Here is a 13134-nt window from a genome sequence, read left to right on the forward strand (position 1 = left end):
CACAGGAATTAATATATATTTTATATCTATCATTAATTTTTATTAAACAAATTAATTGATTTGTATTAATTTACTACATGAGTTGAGAGATTATATATATATATATATATATATATATGAAGAAATTCATATATATATAGCACATATTAAGGTAAAAAGTTAAATTAAGGCGGAGGAATTGTTTGTAAGAAGTAAATAAACACGAGTGCGTAACCCGTCGAAATTCGACGGAAAATCATTTTAAATTATATGATACTCCTTTCGTCCTTTAAAATTATGCATATCTTTTTTTTTTGTACGACCTCCAAAATTATGCATACCCTATTTTAGACACTACCTCACATAATTTTTACATTTTTACCCTTTTAACTTACACTATTTACTCATAATCTATTTAACAATACTCTCACTTGTAGAACCCTTTCTCCACTATCATTACAACAAACTTCCATGCATAATTTTGGGGACGGGAGAGTATTATTTTGTATAAATAATTATTTATATATAAATTATTTTTAAATTTATTTAATTAAGATAATAATAGTTGAAATTATATTAATCTGAATCATATTCCTCAATTAAATGTTAACCTTTTGTTAGAATAATAAATATTCTTTTTATATAAATATTTATTTAATACTAATATTTTAGAAAAATGTCAATATTGAAGATTTTATTTCAACTGAGCATCATCTCGTCTGAACCACCCTATAGGATCATATCATCATCTAAAGTCCGGAAGACGACATCTAATGTTTGAACACCAGACTTTTGAGCATCATCTCATCTAGACCTTAAAATACAAAAAATGAACTTTTATGCTTTAATTTTTTTAACATCACTATCTGGAGGTTTAAAAATCAAATTTGACTTGTGAGATTGTATGATTTGGAGCTTCTAATATCATAACTAACTTGTAAACATCATTTTGTATGGAACTTGAAATAAAATCTTGACAAACTTTATGCATTATTATTATAAGTTAGTTCCAAGAATCATCTTGTTTGGAGTTTGAAATAACAAATTTACTTGTGAGTATCATCATTTAGTTGGGTTTCGAGAATCATCTCGCTTTGAGCAATTCAAATTGTATTAGTCTCAATCATTCCGCCAATTAAATATAGATTTTTAATTTGGAGAGCAAGAGCTTCTTCTTGTATAAAGTTTTATTTTAGTGAAACCTTATAAAAAAACTAAAAATCAATGTGAAATGAGGTGATTTATATGAATTCTTCACTCGAGTGAGATTATTATAAATTTAATACATAATTAAAGATTTTTAATGGTATTTTAACATCATATCTTCTATTGTTCTTGATCTAAATTCTTCATTTATGCATTACTATTTCATAATCTATCTATTATTATTGTTATTATTATTATTACTATTATTATTATTATTATTATTATTATTATTATTATTATTGACAAAAACTGAAACAAATAAAGTTTTAGATATGAAAAATATATTTTTCTTCCCTATACAAATAAAATGTACGGATATATTTTATAAAAAAATAAAAATAAAATTTCAATTATTTTGATAGACATAAAATAAGATTTTGTTTTAAAAGTAATCAGGTTATAGAATTTGTGCCTTATTATTCAACCATGTAAATCAATGACCGAACCCATTTATAATTTACATACAACGTACAATCTCAATTCAAACTCAATTTAAAATTGATTGTTATTGAAAATTAAGAAGATAAATATTATATATAGAATATATATATTATTCATACAGTATAATATATTGCAACATATACATATAATATATACGCTTTTGAGAAATATAAAATTAATAACAAATACTCCCCTCGTCCCGCTAAGTTGGCAACATTCGTTTCGGCACGGAGATTAAGAAATTGAGTGTTGATATGTTTTAATAGAGTGTGGCCTACATTGTTGACCAACTTAGTGAGTAATGGTTGACTTAATTAAAGTAATTTTGGCATTTTTAGAAAGTGGCCTACAATTGTTGACCAAATTAGTGAGTAATTGTTGACTTACTTAAAGTAAACTTTTGCCATTTTAGAAAGTGGCCAACTTTAGTGGGACTCGCCCAAAATAGAAATGTTGCCAACTTTAATGGGACGGAGGGAGTATACATCTAATGATCTAATAACTAACCATTTAATTAACATCATGTAAAGTTAATAATATTATTATATATATACATTTATAATTAATTACACAGGAATAAGAATCTCAACAAATAAGGAGATGCTCGATCACTTCATGTCTGATAACTAATAAAAGTTCTACCTCATCACTAACTACACAGGAAATGAGAGAAGTACTTTAGTGTTGCAGAATCTCATAATTAATGTATTGTATAAAGCTAGTTTTTGCCTCTTTGCTTACGAATAACTAAAACCATATGCATGTTTCTTGATGTTTTAAGTATATGATTTTTAATTAATCTTTGTATCTTAATCTATTACCATTTTTTGTAGCGAAAAGCACTAGATGACAAGTTAAAGGAAATGAGGAACGAGAAGCATTTCAGGTACCAATATCTCCAATGATATGATAGTCTGTTAGACACCTCCTGTTCTTTATACTTGCAGAAAAATGTTCTATATTTGCAGATAGAGCTAAAAGCAATGCGTGAAGCTGCTCAATGGAGACGTCTTCAAGGTTTAGCACCATATAGACTCCATCATCTTCAAGCACATTATTAGCATGTTGTTCAGGTTCATTAAGAACAAAGCTCTTATTTTTCTTAGGCAGTCTACACCTATTTGAAAAATGACCAGGCTTTCCACAATTCCAACAAAGCTTTTTGGGCTTTTGATCAAACCCCCTTTTTTCTTTGTTAACAAACATGACCTCACCATGCAGTGGCTTTGTTTTATGAATCTTCAGCCCACTTTCTTTAGCTTTCAAACCATTCACAAGTAAAAACACTGAACTAAGCTTATAAAAGAAAGGGGAAAAATGCAGCTGAGGAAGGAGCTATGAACTGATTCTGGAACTGAACAATAGATCCGTTGAGATCTGTTATAACTGCCTTTTTGAATATTGCAGTCAGCACCCTTAGCTCTCCTTATTTGCACTTTAGTCCCTTACACTAATTCCATGCGGATACTATACTTACAGTCATAGCTAGCCACAACTAGCATTACGACCTTTGTCACGATTTCCTTGACTTTGATTTTAAGAGACATTTAGCTTGCGGTATAAAATCGCTTGTGGCGGAGATTGCAGCTACTAGCTAGATTTAGGATCCATAACTCATGTGATTGTAGAGCACATTGAACTTCATCGGAGATTGTAGGATGCGCAACTCATGCGATTGTAGAGCAAATTAATTGAACTTCATGGAGAGATAGTTCTTTGTATTGAGATTGGAGGAATTAAATACACCGGTACTTTCAAATTCTGGACCTAAACGAAACAAGCACATGAATTAATATATTTTTATTTTTATATCTATCATTAATTTTTATTAAACAAATTAATTGATTTATATTAATTTACTACATGAGTTGAGATTATATATATGAAGAAATTTATATATAGCACATATTAAGGTAAAAAGTTAAATTAAGGCGGGGGAATTGTTTGTAAGAAGTAAATAAGCATGAGATGGGTAATGACTAATGAGACTAATTAAGTTTGATTATTTTGAAAAGGTTAATCTCTTATTGGCATCAAACATTAGCACAAGCCGATATACATTATTCCTCTTGAACACTTATTTTACATTTATTTATGGACACACATTTTCTCAAGCAGAAGCAGGTCGTCTCTGAGTCCCGCTGAAAATGACCGTCTCCCGTCGTGAAAACTTGAGTCTCTCGGCCTCCTCCCTGGAGACTTGGTAGGCGTTGGCGACGACATCGACGGGCAGCCCCCTGATGGCGGAGGTGCGGCCGCTCAAGGTGTTGATAATGGCGTTGTCGTTGGTGTTGAACGCCACCCACTCAAAGCCCTCCTCTCCAGCCTGCTTGACGACGGCGAAGTTCTGAGGCACCACCACGACCTGGCCCTCCCTCAGTTGGCCGTCGAATACGGCGTGCCCACGGTGGTTCACTATCTGCACCCGGGACGCCCCGCGAGTGACGTAGATGAGGCTGTGGGCGTTGGCGTACCAGTGCGGCGAGAATATGGCGTTCTGTAAATCAAAAAATATATATATATTAATTAAGTGTTAAGAGCTAAGAGAGAGAGTGGTAGTGTTGTTACCCTGTGAAGGACTCCTCTGGCGGCGCTGAGTTGGAGGAAGCGGAGGATGGGAAGGTTGAAGCTGTTGAGGGTGGAGAACCTCCCGGCGCGTGGGTTGTAGAAGTCGGCGCGTGATGCCCTGTCAAGGTTCTCTTTGACTCTGGCGCTGCAGACGGTCTCCTCGAGGCCGTTGTCGTTGTGGTAGCCCTCATCCTCACGTCGGCTCCTGCCATAGGGCTGGATCAATTTAATGCTCTTCTCTGCCCTGATAATATGGCCCCTTTCGTCGTTTTGGCCCCGGAGCTTTCTGGCGGTCTCCACATCAACGCCAAATGCCTCCGCCAACAACTCGTCGTGGAAACCGCGGAAGACATTACCCAACTCTGATTGGGCTTCTTTGCCTCCGCGCAGCCTCATGTATTGCTCTTCCTCTTGCTCGTTGTTGGGGTTTCCGGCCAGGAAGAAGGACTGCATTCATTCATTCATTTTTAATTAAAATAACACTACCATGGATGTATATCTATATGTGTGCGTACCCTTGGGTTTTGGTCGAGTTGGTTGGCATAGTTGGCGTTGTGGTGGAAAACAACAAGAACAAGCTCTTGATCGCCGTCGTTGTAAACCCAGTGAGCCTCGCCGGCCCTGACGGCGATGACGTCACCCTGCTTCACATCCTCAACTTTCTGGTGTCTGTCTTCTCTGAATGATCTCTCGCTTCTTTCCTTGCGAGAATATTGTTTGTTGGGCTGATTCGGCTTCGAATGTTTCGGGGCAGCCAGAATTCAAACTCCATAAGTTCCCCTGCCTGCACATACACATGAATTAAACAATCCATTTCAATTTCCAAAAATATACATGCAAATAAATCAACCTTGGACGACATAGACGAGAACGGGGGCGTTGTGGTACACCGGCAGCAGGAGGCCTCTCTGCTGGATTCTGTGGCGGCGGATGGACACACCGGCGCATCGGAACTCATCGTTCCGGTTGTCCCAGAACTCGGTCTCTCCGCCCTCCGATCTCACGGTGTAGGACGGCTCCCGGGCGTCGATGTTGCTGATCTGGCACTCTCCCACCTGCCACGACCCCTCTCGAACATGAGTGGCGCACCCCAATCCTAACACTAGAAGAAAGCTTACAACTGAGAGCGAGAGCTTCGCCATGCTGGAATGTATTGTGTTTTGATGATGTGAAGCGGCGAGGCGGAAGCGTCATTATTTATAGGGGAGAAGTCTGCAACATGCATGGCTGCCTACCTCCCATGCCTTCCACCTATGATTTTCTCAGGGGGCACCTGGCTTCATTCATGCTTCCCAAATTATGTCTCTTTCTCTTCTCTCTTACATCTATATGCTTCCACTTTTTCTATATTTCCTTCTTATGTACTTGGACCAAAAACAAGCCTACATACATACCTTAATTACTGCTCTTCAATTCGATCAAAAACTTAACCATAATATTTTTCATGCATGCGCACCTACCCATCGAATAATTTCTAATACCCATCGATTTTACATTTTTCATCAATCTTAATTATATACTCCTTCTTTCTCATATTTATCTTATAGGCGGATAACCTATACAATTTTAAAAATAATAAAACACACACACACATATATATATATATATAGGGGAGGGCTACCATGAATTACACCACCCCTTATACTATAAAATATGAACATTTCCTCACCCTAGATCTATACCAATTAACGGTTCAGATTGAAAATCTGTATTTTGGATTAATTCATTTCAAATTATGAATTCATAGCATCGTTAAGCGATGAAGAAGAAAAATTGTGATCGGAGTGCTCGGTCGCCGAGTTGTTCTGTTGCTTATATCTTTTTTATGTTTGTTGTAGTATTTTTTTTGGTAATGTTATAACAAGAATGTTAATAACACTCAAGCTAACACGCAATTAAAGGTACATGTAGCGAATAAAACACACACACACATATATATATAAAGGTAATGTTAATAACACTCAATCTGTATTTTGGACTAATGTTACTCTCATGTGGAGTAACAGTAAACTTTAGTCTTTTTCCTCCGCGTGCTCTCCTCCGCGTGCTGCTTTTTGCGTGACACCCGGTTACCGCCGACCCCGACACAGGACCTCCTCCGAGCAGCAGCAGCAGCAGAGAGGCGATCTGCACGTCAACGGCGGCGATTGGGGAGCGGAGTCGAGGCGGCGATTGGGCAGCAGCAGCGATTGGGGAGCGGAGTCGAGGTGCGGTCGGATTGAAACAACTTGACCGCGATCTCTCTCTCTCGCCCGATCTTCTTCCTCGCGAGCTCCACCGCGAGCTGCTCCAGCAAGGCCGCCGGCGTCGTTCATGTTTGGAGGGCCGGAGCCGCGAGCCTGCTCCCTGCCCCTGTCCATTCCAGATAGCAGCCAGTCCAGAAGCCACCGGCCAGCCGCAGCCTCGTGCCCCGCAGCAGTGGCCACCTCCGGTCTCTTCTCCAGAATCCCGTTGCGCCTCCTCTGAGATCCGGCAGATCTGGTGCCTTCTCCACCACCGCGCGAGATCTCTGGAAAGATCCTCGCCGGTCGCGGCTCAAAGCTGCGTCGGAGCGGAGCGTCGACCACTCCGGCAGGAGCTCCTAGCTACTTGTCGCCGTTCACAGTTCAACAACCCGATCTAGATCCCCTCTCTGGGGAGACTCCAGATCCTCAGACGCTGCTCGCCTCTTGCCGCCGTCGCCACTTCGGCAATCATGTCGACGGGTGGGCTTAACCTACCGGTTGTCTCCAACAATTTTATTCATAATTCTTCCCTGCCACACAATAAAAATCATAACCCATCGGGGGGAATTGCTAATGTGTCAAGCTCTGTTCTGCCAGAGGCATCTCAGCTGCACCAGAACCCAAGCCCGCCTGTGGGGTTGGCGGCATCTGTTCAGCCTAAGTCACACCAGTTTCGTGTGGATGGCTCGTCTGCCGATCAGCGCAGTCGAAACATGGCTCCTAATGCCAATCTTCCAGGGAAGAATTCTAATATTGTTCCAGCAAATAACCGCTCCCAACAGAAGACGGCTAACACACCTCTTCTCAAATCATATGTCGATATTACTGCGAATCGGACGCCGCGTCGTCCGGATGTTGCTGCACATCATTATCATGCTCTACGCCCTACAAAAGAAGGTGATCACTACTGTTTCAAGATGCCTACAGAGCTTCATTTGAAGCAGATTTCTGACCTTAATCATGCTTTGACGGGAAGGTTGTTGTTAAACAAAGGGGAGACGCCCAAGCCTGCGTTGATGATTAAAAAGGAGCTTCAGAATATGTGGAATATCAGTTCGCCTTGGCAACTCATTCCTTTGGGTAAAGGATACTATACCATAGTCTTCCAGAACGCAGAGGATAAACAACGAGCTAAAGCCAAGTTGATTTGGGAAGTTTTTAATGGACATCTCCGCCTTCGCGAGTGGGCGAAGAACTTTGATCCGTTTAAAGAACTCTCGTCGTTGGCAAACGTTTGGATTCGTATACATTATTTGCCTATCGAATATTGGCATGCGGAGGTGCTGGCTGGAATTGCACGTCTCGTGGGCCATCCGCTGAAGATTGATGGTGCTTCGATTACTCGAGATTTCGGACAGTTCGCTCGTGTTCTTGTGGAGTTAGATATGTCCAAATCTCTCCCTACTACGCTTCTATTTGATGGGGGTGACTATTCTTTTCATGTTGAGTTTACTTACGAGTACTTACCGTATTATTGTTCCAAGTGTAAGATCACGGGGCATTCTCCCGATAAGTGTCGTAAAGCTAATCTGCCAGTGGAGGCAACTATGAAGCCGTCTGGAAAACAACAAGCAATAGCGAAACAATGGCAGGAGGTTTCTGAGCCAGGGATTTCTGGGGGTGAATCGATTCCGGTGGGGCTACAATCTGAACAGGTGCGGGCTTCACCAGCACATGGAAATAACTTGATACGACAAGAGGTTGTCGAGGAACAGCATGCGATGCAGCAGAAGGTCTCATCATGCGCTGCAACCCTTATTGAGAATAGTTTTTGCTGCTTTAGAGTCGAGTGAGCAGGTTGTGACGTCCCATGAGGATGTGAACGAGAGGGATGACCGTATTTTGTCAGGGCCTGATTCGTTGGAAGTTGTGCTAGTCCCGGTAACTTCGGAGCATCAACTGGATGGCAACGATGAGGATGTGGATGAGGATATAGAGATGGAGACACCGAATGGAGTCGTGAATCTTGCGAAGAATGTGGCAGCTGCTGCAGAGGAGGGCAATAGCTTGCGGAATGAAACTTTGGCGCTTAAGGATGCAGTGGCGGAGAAGCAGTCGGAGGTTGGGACAGATGGTTTTGTGAGTGAGCAGGTTCATTCTCCGATTCAAAAGGAGGTTGTTGGAGATAAGCAGTCCAATCCTACTCCGGAGGATATTGCTGGTCGTATAAGTCGGTTAGAGGAGCAGGTTAATCAAGGGATGTTATTGCTCTCGGAGCCGAAGCGCGGACGTGGCCGTCTAAAAGGATCGGGAAAAGGAAGTGAGCTTGGTCATGCAGTTCCGACTGATAGCATTAAAAACCGCCTCAGAAATGCGGAGGGTCTTGGATTTCAGCCGAGCAACTTCGTTGTTGACCATAGTAGCAGCAACACGATGCGTACTATGAACAATATTGCGAACCTCCGTTGGTCGGATGTAATTGCCATGGAAAATGATCGCAACAAGGATGACTATCATTCCAATATGGATTTTAATATTTGATTGTTGGTTTTTGCGATAACGTTTAGACTTTTCTGAGCGTTTTGTTTTTTTTATCGGACTCTTTTAGAGTCTCTGTTCCTGGCTTGCGTCTTGTGCATTCAAGGGTTTTTATTTCTTCTTTTTATATTAAACTTTCATTTCAGCAGTACATGCAATTAAAGCTAACATGCTTACCGGTCTTAAGTCAGCCACTACTTTCGGCTTCTCAACCATCATCTTTGTTTTCAAAGTCTGTGAGGATCATAGATATCTTATACTCTGTATTCAAAGTTCGATTGTGAATAAAGGATAGCTCAATTTCTTGGCCCGTGGATGTAGGTTGATAAACCGAACCACGTAAATTCTTGTGTCGGTTTTTCTTATTCTTGCTTATTCACCAATTAGCTCAACAAGTGTCACCGTGTGTGGGAAGGGAGACCACCGATCGACGATAGGATGTCGATGCCAAGAATTGAATCTAAAAAATCCACTAGGAAAAATTACTTTTAATCAAAATGCATGCGCTATTGACGCATCAGGGTTTTGCAGCTGCATTGAAGGAGGATGATTTCTCGTCTTCATTATCGGCCAAAGATGCTTATTCAAAAGAAAAGATTGCAGCAGCCGCAGATGCAAACATCAAGTTGAGCTACACGAGAAGGCGCATAGTTTGATCATGTTGGGTATCTTCGCCTAGCCAGGGTTCACCACTTGGTTCCCGAACCTCCTGTCTTCCCCACTCGTGCTCAAGCACTTGAATCTTCGTCTTCTTCTTCTCCTCTGTAGACCTTTGAATTCGCTGCTCTGGAGACTCGGCTTCGCTGCTCTGGAGCTTCGATCCCTCTGCTCAGGAGAGTCTCGACTTCTCTGCTTTGGAGCTTCGATCCCTCTGCTCAGGAGAGTCTCGACTTCTCTGCTCTGGAGCTTCGATCCCTCTGCTCAGGAGAGTCTCGACTTCTCTGCTCTGGAGCTTCGATCCCTCTTCTTCACTTCTCTGCAGCACACAAAGACAGGCAGCAAGTAAAAGAGAAACAAGGGAAAGTCAGAAAAAAGAAATAAGGAAAGTCAGAGAAGGGGAAAAGGTGTCCTCGGGACACAGGGGCTCAGATTTTCCCCTTGAACTCAGCAACCCTTCCGGCAGCTGAATGATCAAGACCAGGGATGGACGAATGAGCAGCTTCTCAGATCTCAACAGAACCGCCAACAGCAGGAGCCAAGTTCAGAACTCCGGCGGCTCAGATCTACTCAGGTAACCACCAAACAGGGCTCCGATGAACAGGAAATCCCGGTGATACCACCACCCACGCAGGGAATCCCGTATTATTAAGGAATCAACCACACAAGGAATAGCAGAGCCTTTCTGTCCATAATAATACGTTATCCCAACATGAGAGAGCATCAGGGATTTAAGGGGAGTAACAGCAACGGTAGGGAGGGGCGCCATTAAAGGTGGTGAAGTAACCAAGGCAGGAGGGCGGTGGGAGAGTGGGAAAAACGAAGAGTCAGAGAGAGAGAGGAGAGGATTAGGGTTAGTGGAGCGGCGCTGAGTGAAGTGAGAGTGAGAGAGAGGGCGGGGTGGGGTTATATCCAAAGAGAAAGTGGGCTAGGGTTTGGGAATGGGCTGGGATAAGTGGGTGGGCTTGGTTCTGGGCCCTGAAGTTGGTCCAGACCCAAAAAGAAAAAGAAAATGCGTAAGGGAATGAGAAATGGGCCAACCTCACATATCCACCTTTGGCACATTGATCATTCTGTCACCAGGAAGGGCTAGCCATTGAGTTGGAGTTATCATCACAGCCCCAATTTTTACTCTCATCTGCCACAAAGTCAAGACAAGAGAGGGTGAGAAAAATATTAAGCATATTTAACTCAATCTCAAACCACAGAGATCAACCCAAGGGAAATCACCAATTCTCAAACCAAAAAAGGTTATCATTGAAGACTCAACAGACTCAGCAGAGCACACACACAACACACACATTCAGGAAAGAAAAAGACACAGGACAAGACACAAGACAACAGAACAAAGCAGGGCTCACAACATACCAGACACACAGAGCAAAAAGAAAAACATGCAGAGCACACAAACACAGGACAGAGCAGAGCAACAGACTCAACACATGCAGCAAACAAGAAGACAACAAAAGGAAAGAACAGAAACAAGCAGCCACAAAGGTTGAACTTGTCACACAAGCACAGAGAGATCATCCATGACCAATGTTCAAGGTCCTTTTGCAAGATTCCAGCTTTGCAACTGGTAGGCACTTAGTACCCATATCTGCAGGATTGAACTCAGAGGGAATTTTGTTCAGAATGACATCTCCCCTTTCTACAACATCTCTGATAAAATGATACTTGACATCAATGTGTTTAGTTCTATCATGGAAGACAGGATTTTTGCATAATTGTTTAGCAGACTGACTATCAGAGAAAAGCACAGGTTTATCATCAACAAAATTAATCTCAGAGAGCACACCATTTAACCACATTGCTTCTTTCACAGCTTCAGTAGCAGCTATATACTCAGATTCAGTAGTAGATAAGGCCACAATGCCTTGTAACTGAGACTTCCAACTAATGCAAGCATCACACAAAGTAAACACATAAGAAGTGGAGGACTTCCTACTATCCCTGTCATTAGCATAATTGGAATCCACATAACCACACATTTCACACCATTTTTAGACTTGGAGAAAAGCAGACCATGTTTCATAGTGGATTTCAGGTATCTAAAGAGCCATTTCATAGCTTCCCAGTGAAGGAGACCAGGATTTGACATGTACCTACTTAAACAAGAAACAGCATAAGCAATATCTGGCCTAGTACTAATCATCAAGTACATAACAGAGCCTATAGCATTAGCATATGGAATGTTTCTCATTTCTTCAAGATCAGAGTCAGAGGTGGGACATTACTTCTTACTCAGTTCAAAATGGGATCCAAGAGGCACACTGACAGAGTTACAATCAAACATGTTGAACTTATGCAATACTTGATTCACATACTCAGATTGATGCAGCAAAAGGGTGCAGTTTTCCATATTTCTTTCTATGCTCATACCTAGGATTTTCTTGGCATCCCCTAAATCTTTCATATCAAACATATTGCAAAGGCATTTTTGAACATGATGTATGGTTTTCAAACATGGACCAAGGATAAGCATATCATCAACATACAAAAGTAAGAACACAGGAGAATCACCACTCAAGTAATACAGGCAATGATCAAAACTGCTCCTAACAAAGTTCAGACTCTTCATGCATTGGTCAAATTTCAAATTCCATTGCCTAGGGCACTGTTTTAAACCATATAAAGACTTTTTGAGAAGGCACACATGATCAGGAAAGTTCTTGTCAACAAAACCCTCAGGCTGCTTCATATAGATATCATTTTCAAGTTCTCCATGCAAGAAAGCAGTGGTGACATCCATTTGTTTTAATTCCCAGTTGAAATGAGCACAGAGAGCAAGCATGATGCGCACAGTAGTAAATTTCACAACAGGAGCAAATATCTCATTGTAATCAATGCCTTCTTTTTGAGTGAAGCCTTTAGCAACAAGTCTAGCCTTGTATCTCACATTATCAGTTTCATGCTTGACTTTAAACAGCAATTTGGACTTAATAACAGAACATTCAGCAGGCTGCTCCACAAGTGTCCAAGTTTCATTATTAGTAGGTTCATTCATAACAGGCTCAAGCAAGTTTTCTGGTTCAGCATGCATGTTGGGTTGAGGATCCACCTCAAAAGGAACAGTGGGGTTAAGCTCATTCTTGTTTTGATCAACAACATTCAGATTCTCCACCTCACTTGGAGCAGCAGATTGTGAGGATTCAAGTAAGCAAGGGACTGACTCAGCACAAACAGCATATAAATCACCTTTTCTTGGTGCAGAAAAGTACACCACAGAATCCTTATCAAATTGAAAACTCAAGTAATTCACAGAACCAATTAACATCTTGTCAGCAAGTTTAGACACAGATAGCAGGCTGAACTCCAACTTTGGCACATATCTGACATCATTTAAGGTAAGTAAACTCTCATTTTCAAACTTCAAGCAAATATCACCATTTCCCAAGATTTCACAATTTTGACCATCAGCTAAAGCAATATGCCCAGACTTAACATGCTGTAAGTTATGAAACATATGCTCAAAAGGAGTGACATGGAAGGTACAGCCAGAATCAATCAACCATTCATTTGAACTAACAGACTTTGAAACAACATTGGAGTAGTTTAAGAACTAAAAATCATGATCATG

At 41.1% G+C, this 13134-nt stretch overlaps 1 pseudogene; it reads right to left on the reverse strand.

The window, feature by feature from the left end:
* Positions 1-3628: 3628 nt before the first annotated feature.
* Positions 3629-5722, reverse strand: LOC130997736 (11S globulin-like; annotated as a pseudogene).
* Between the last annotated feature and the right edge of the window lie 7412 nt (positions 5723-13134).

Source organism: Salvia miltiorrhiza, chromosome 8 (assembly GCF_028751815.1).
Source record: "Salvia miltiorrhiza cultivar Shanhuang (shh) chromosome 8, IMPLAD_Smil_shh, whole genome shotgun sequence".
NCBI lineage: Eukaryota > Viridiplantae > Streptophyta > Magnoliopsida > Lamiales > Lamiaceae > Salvia > Salvia miltiorrhiza.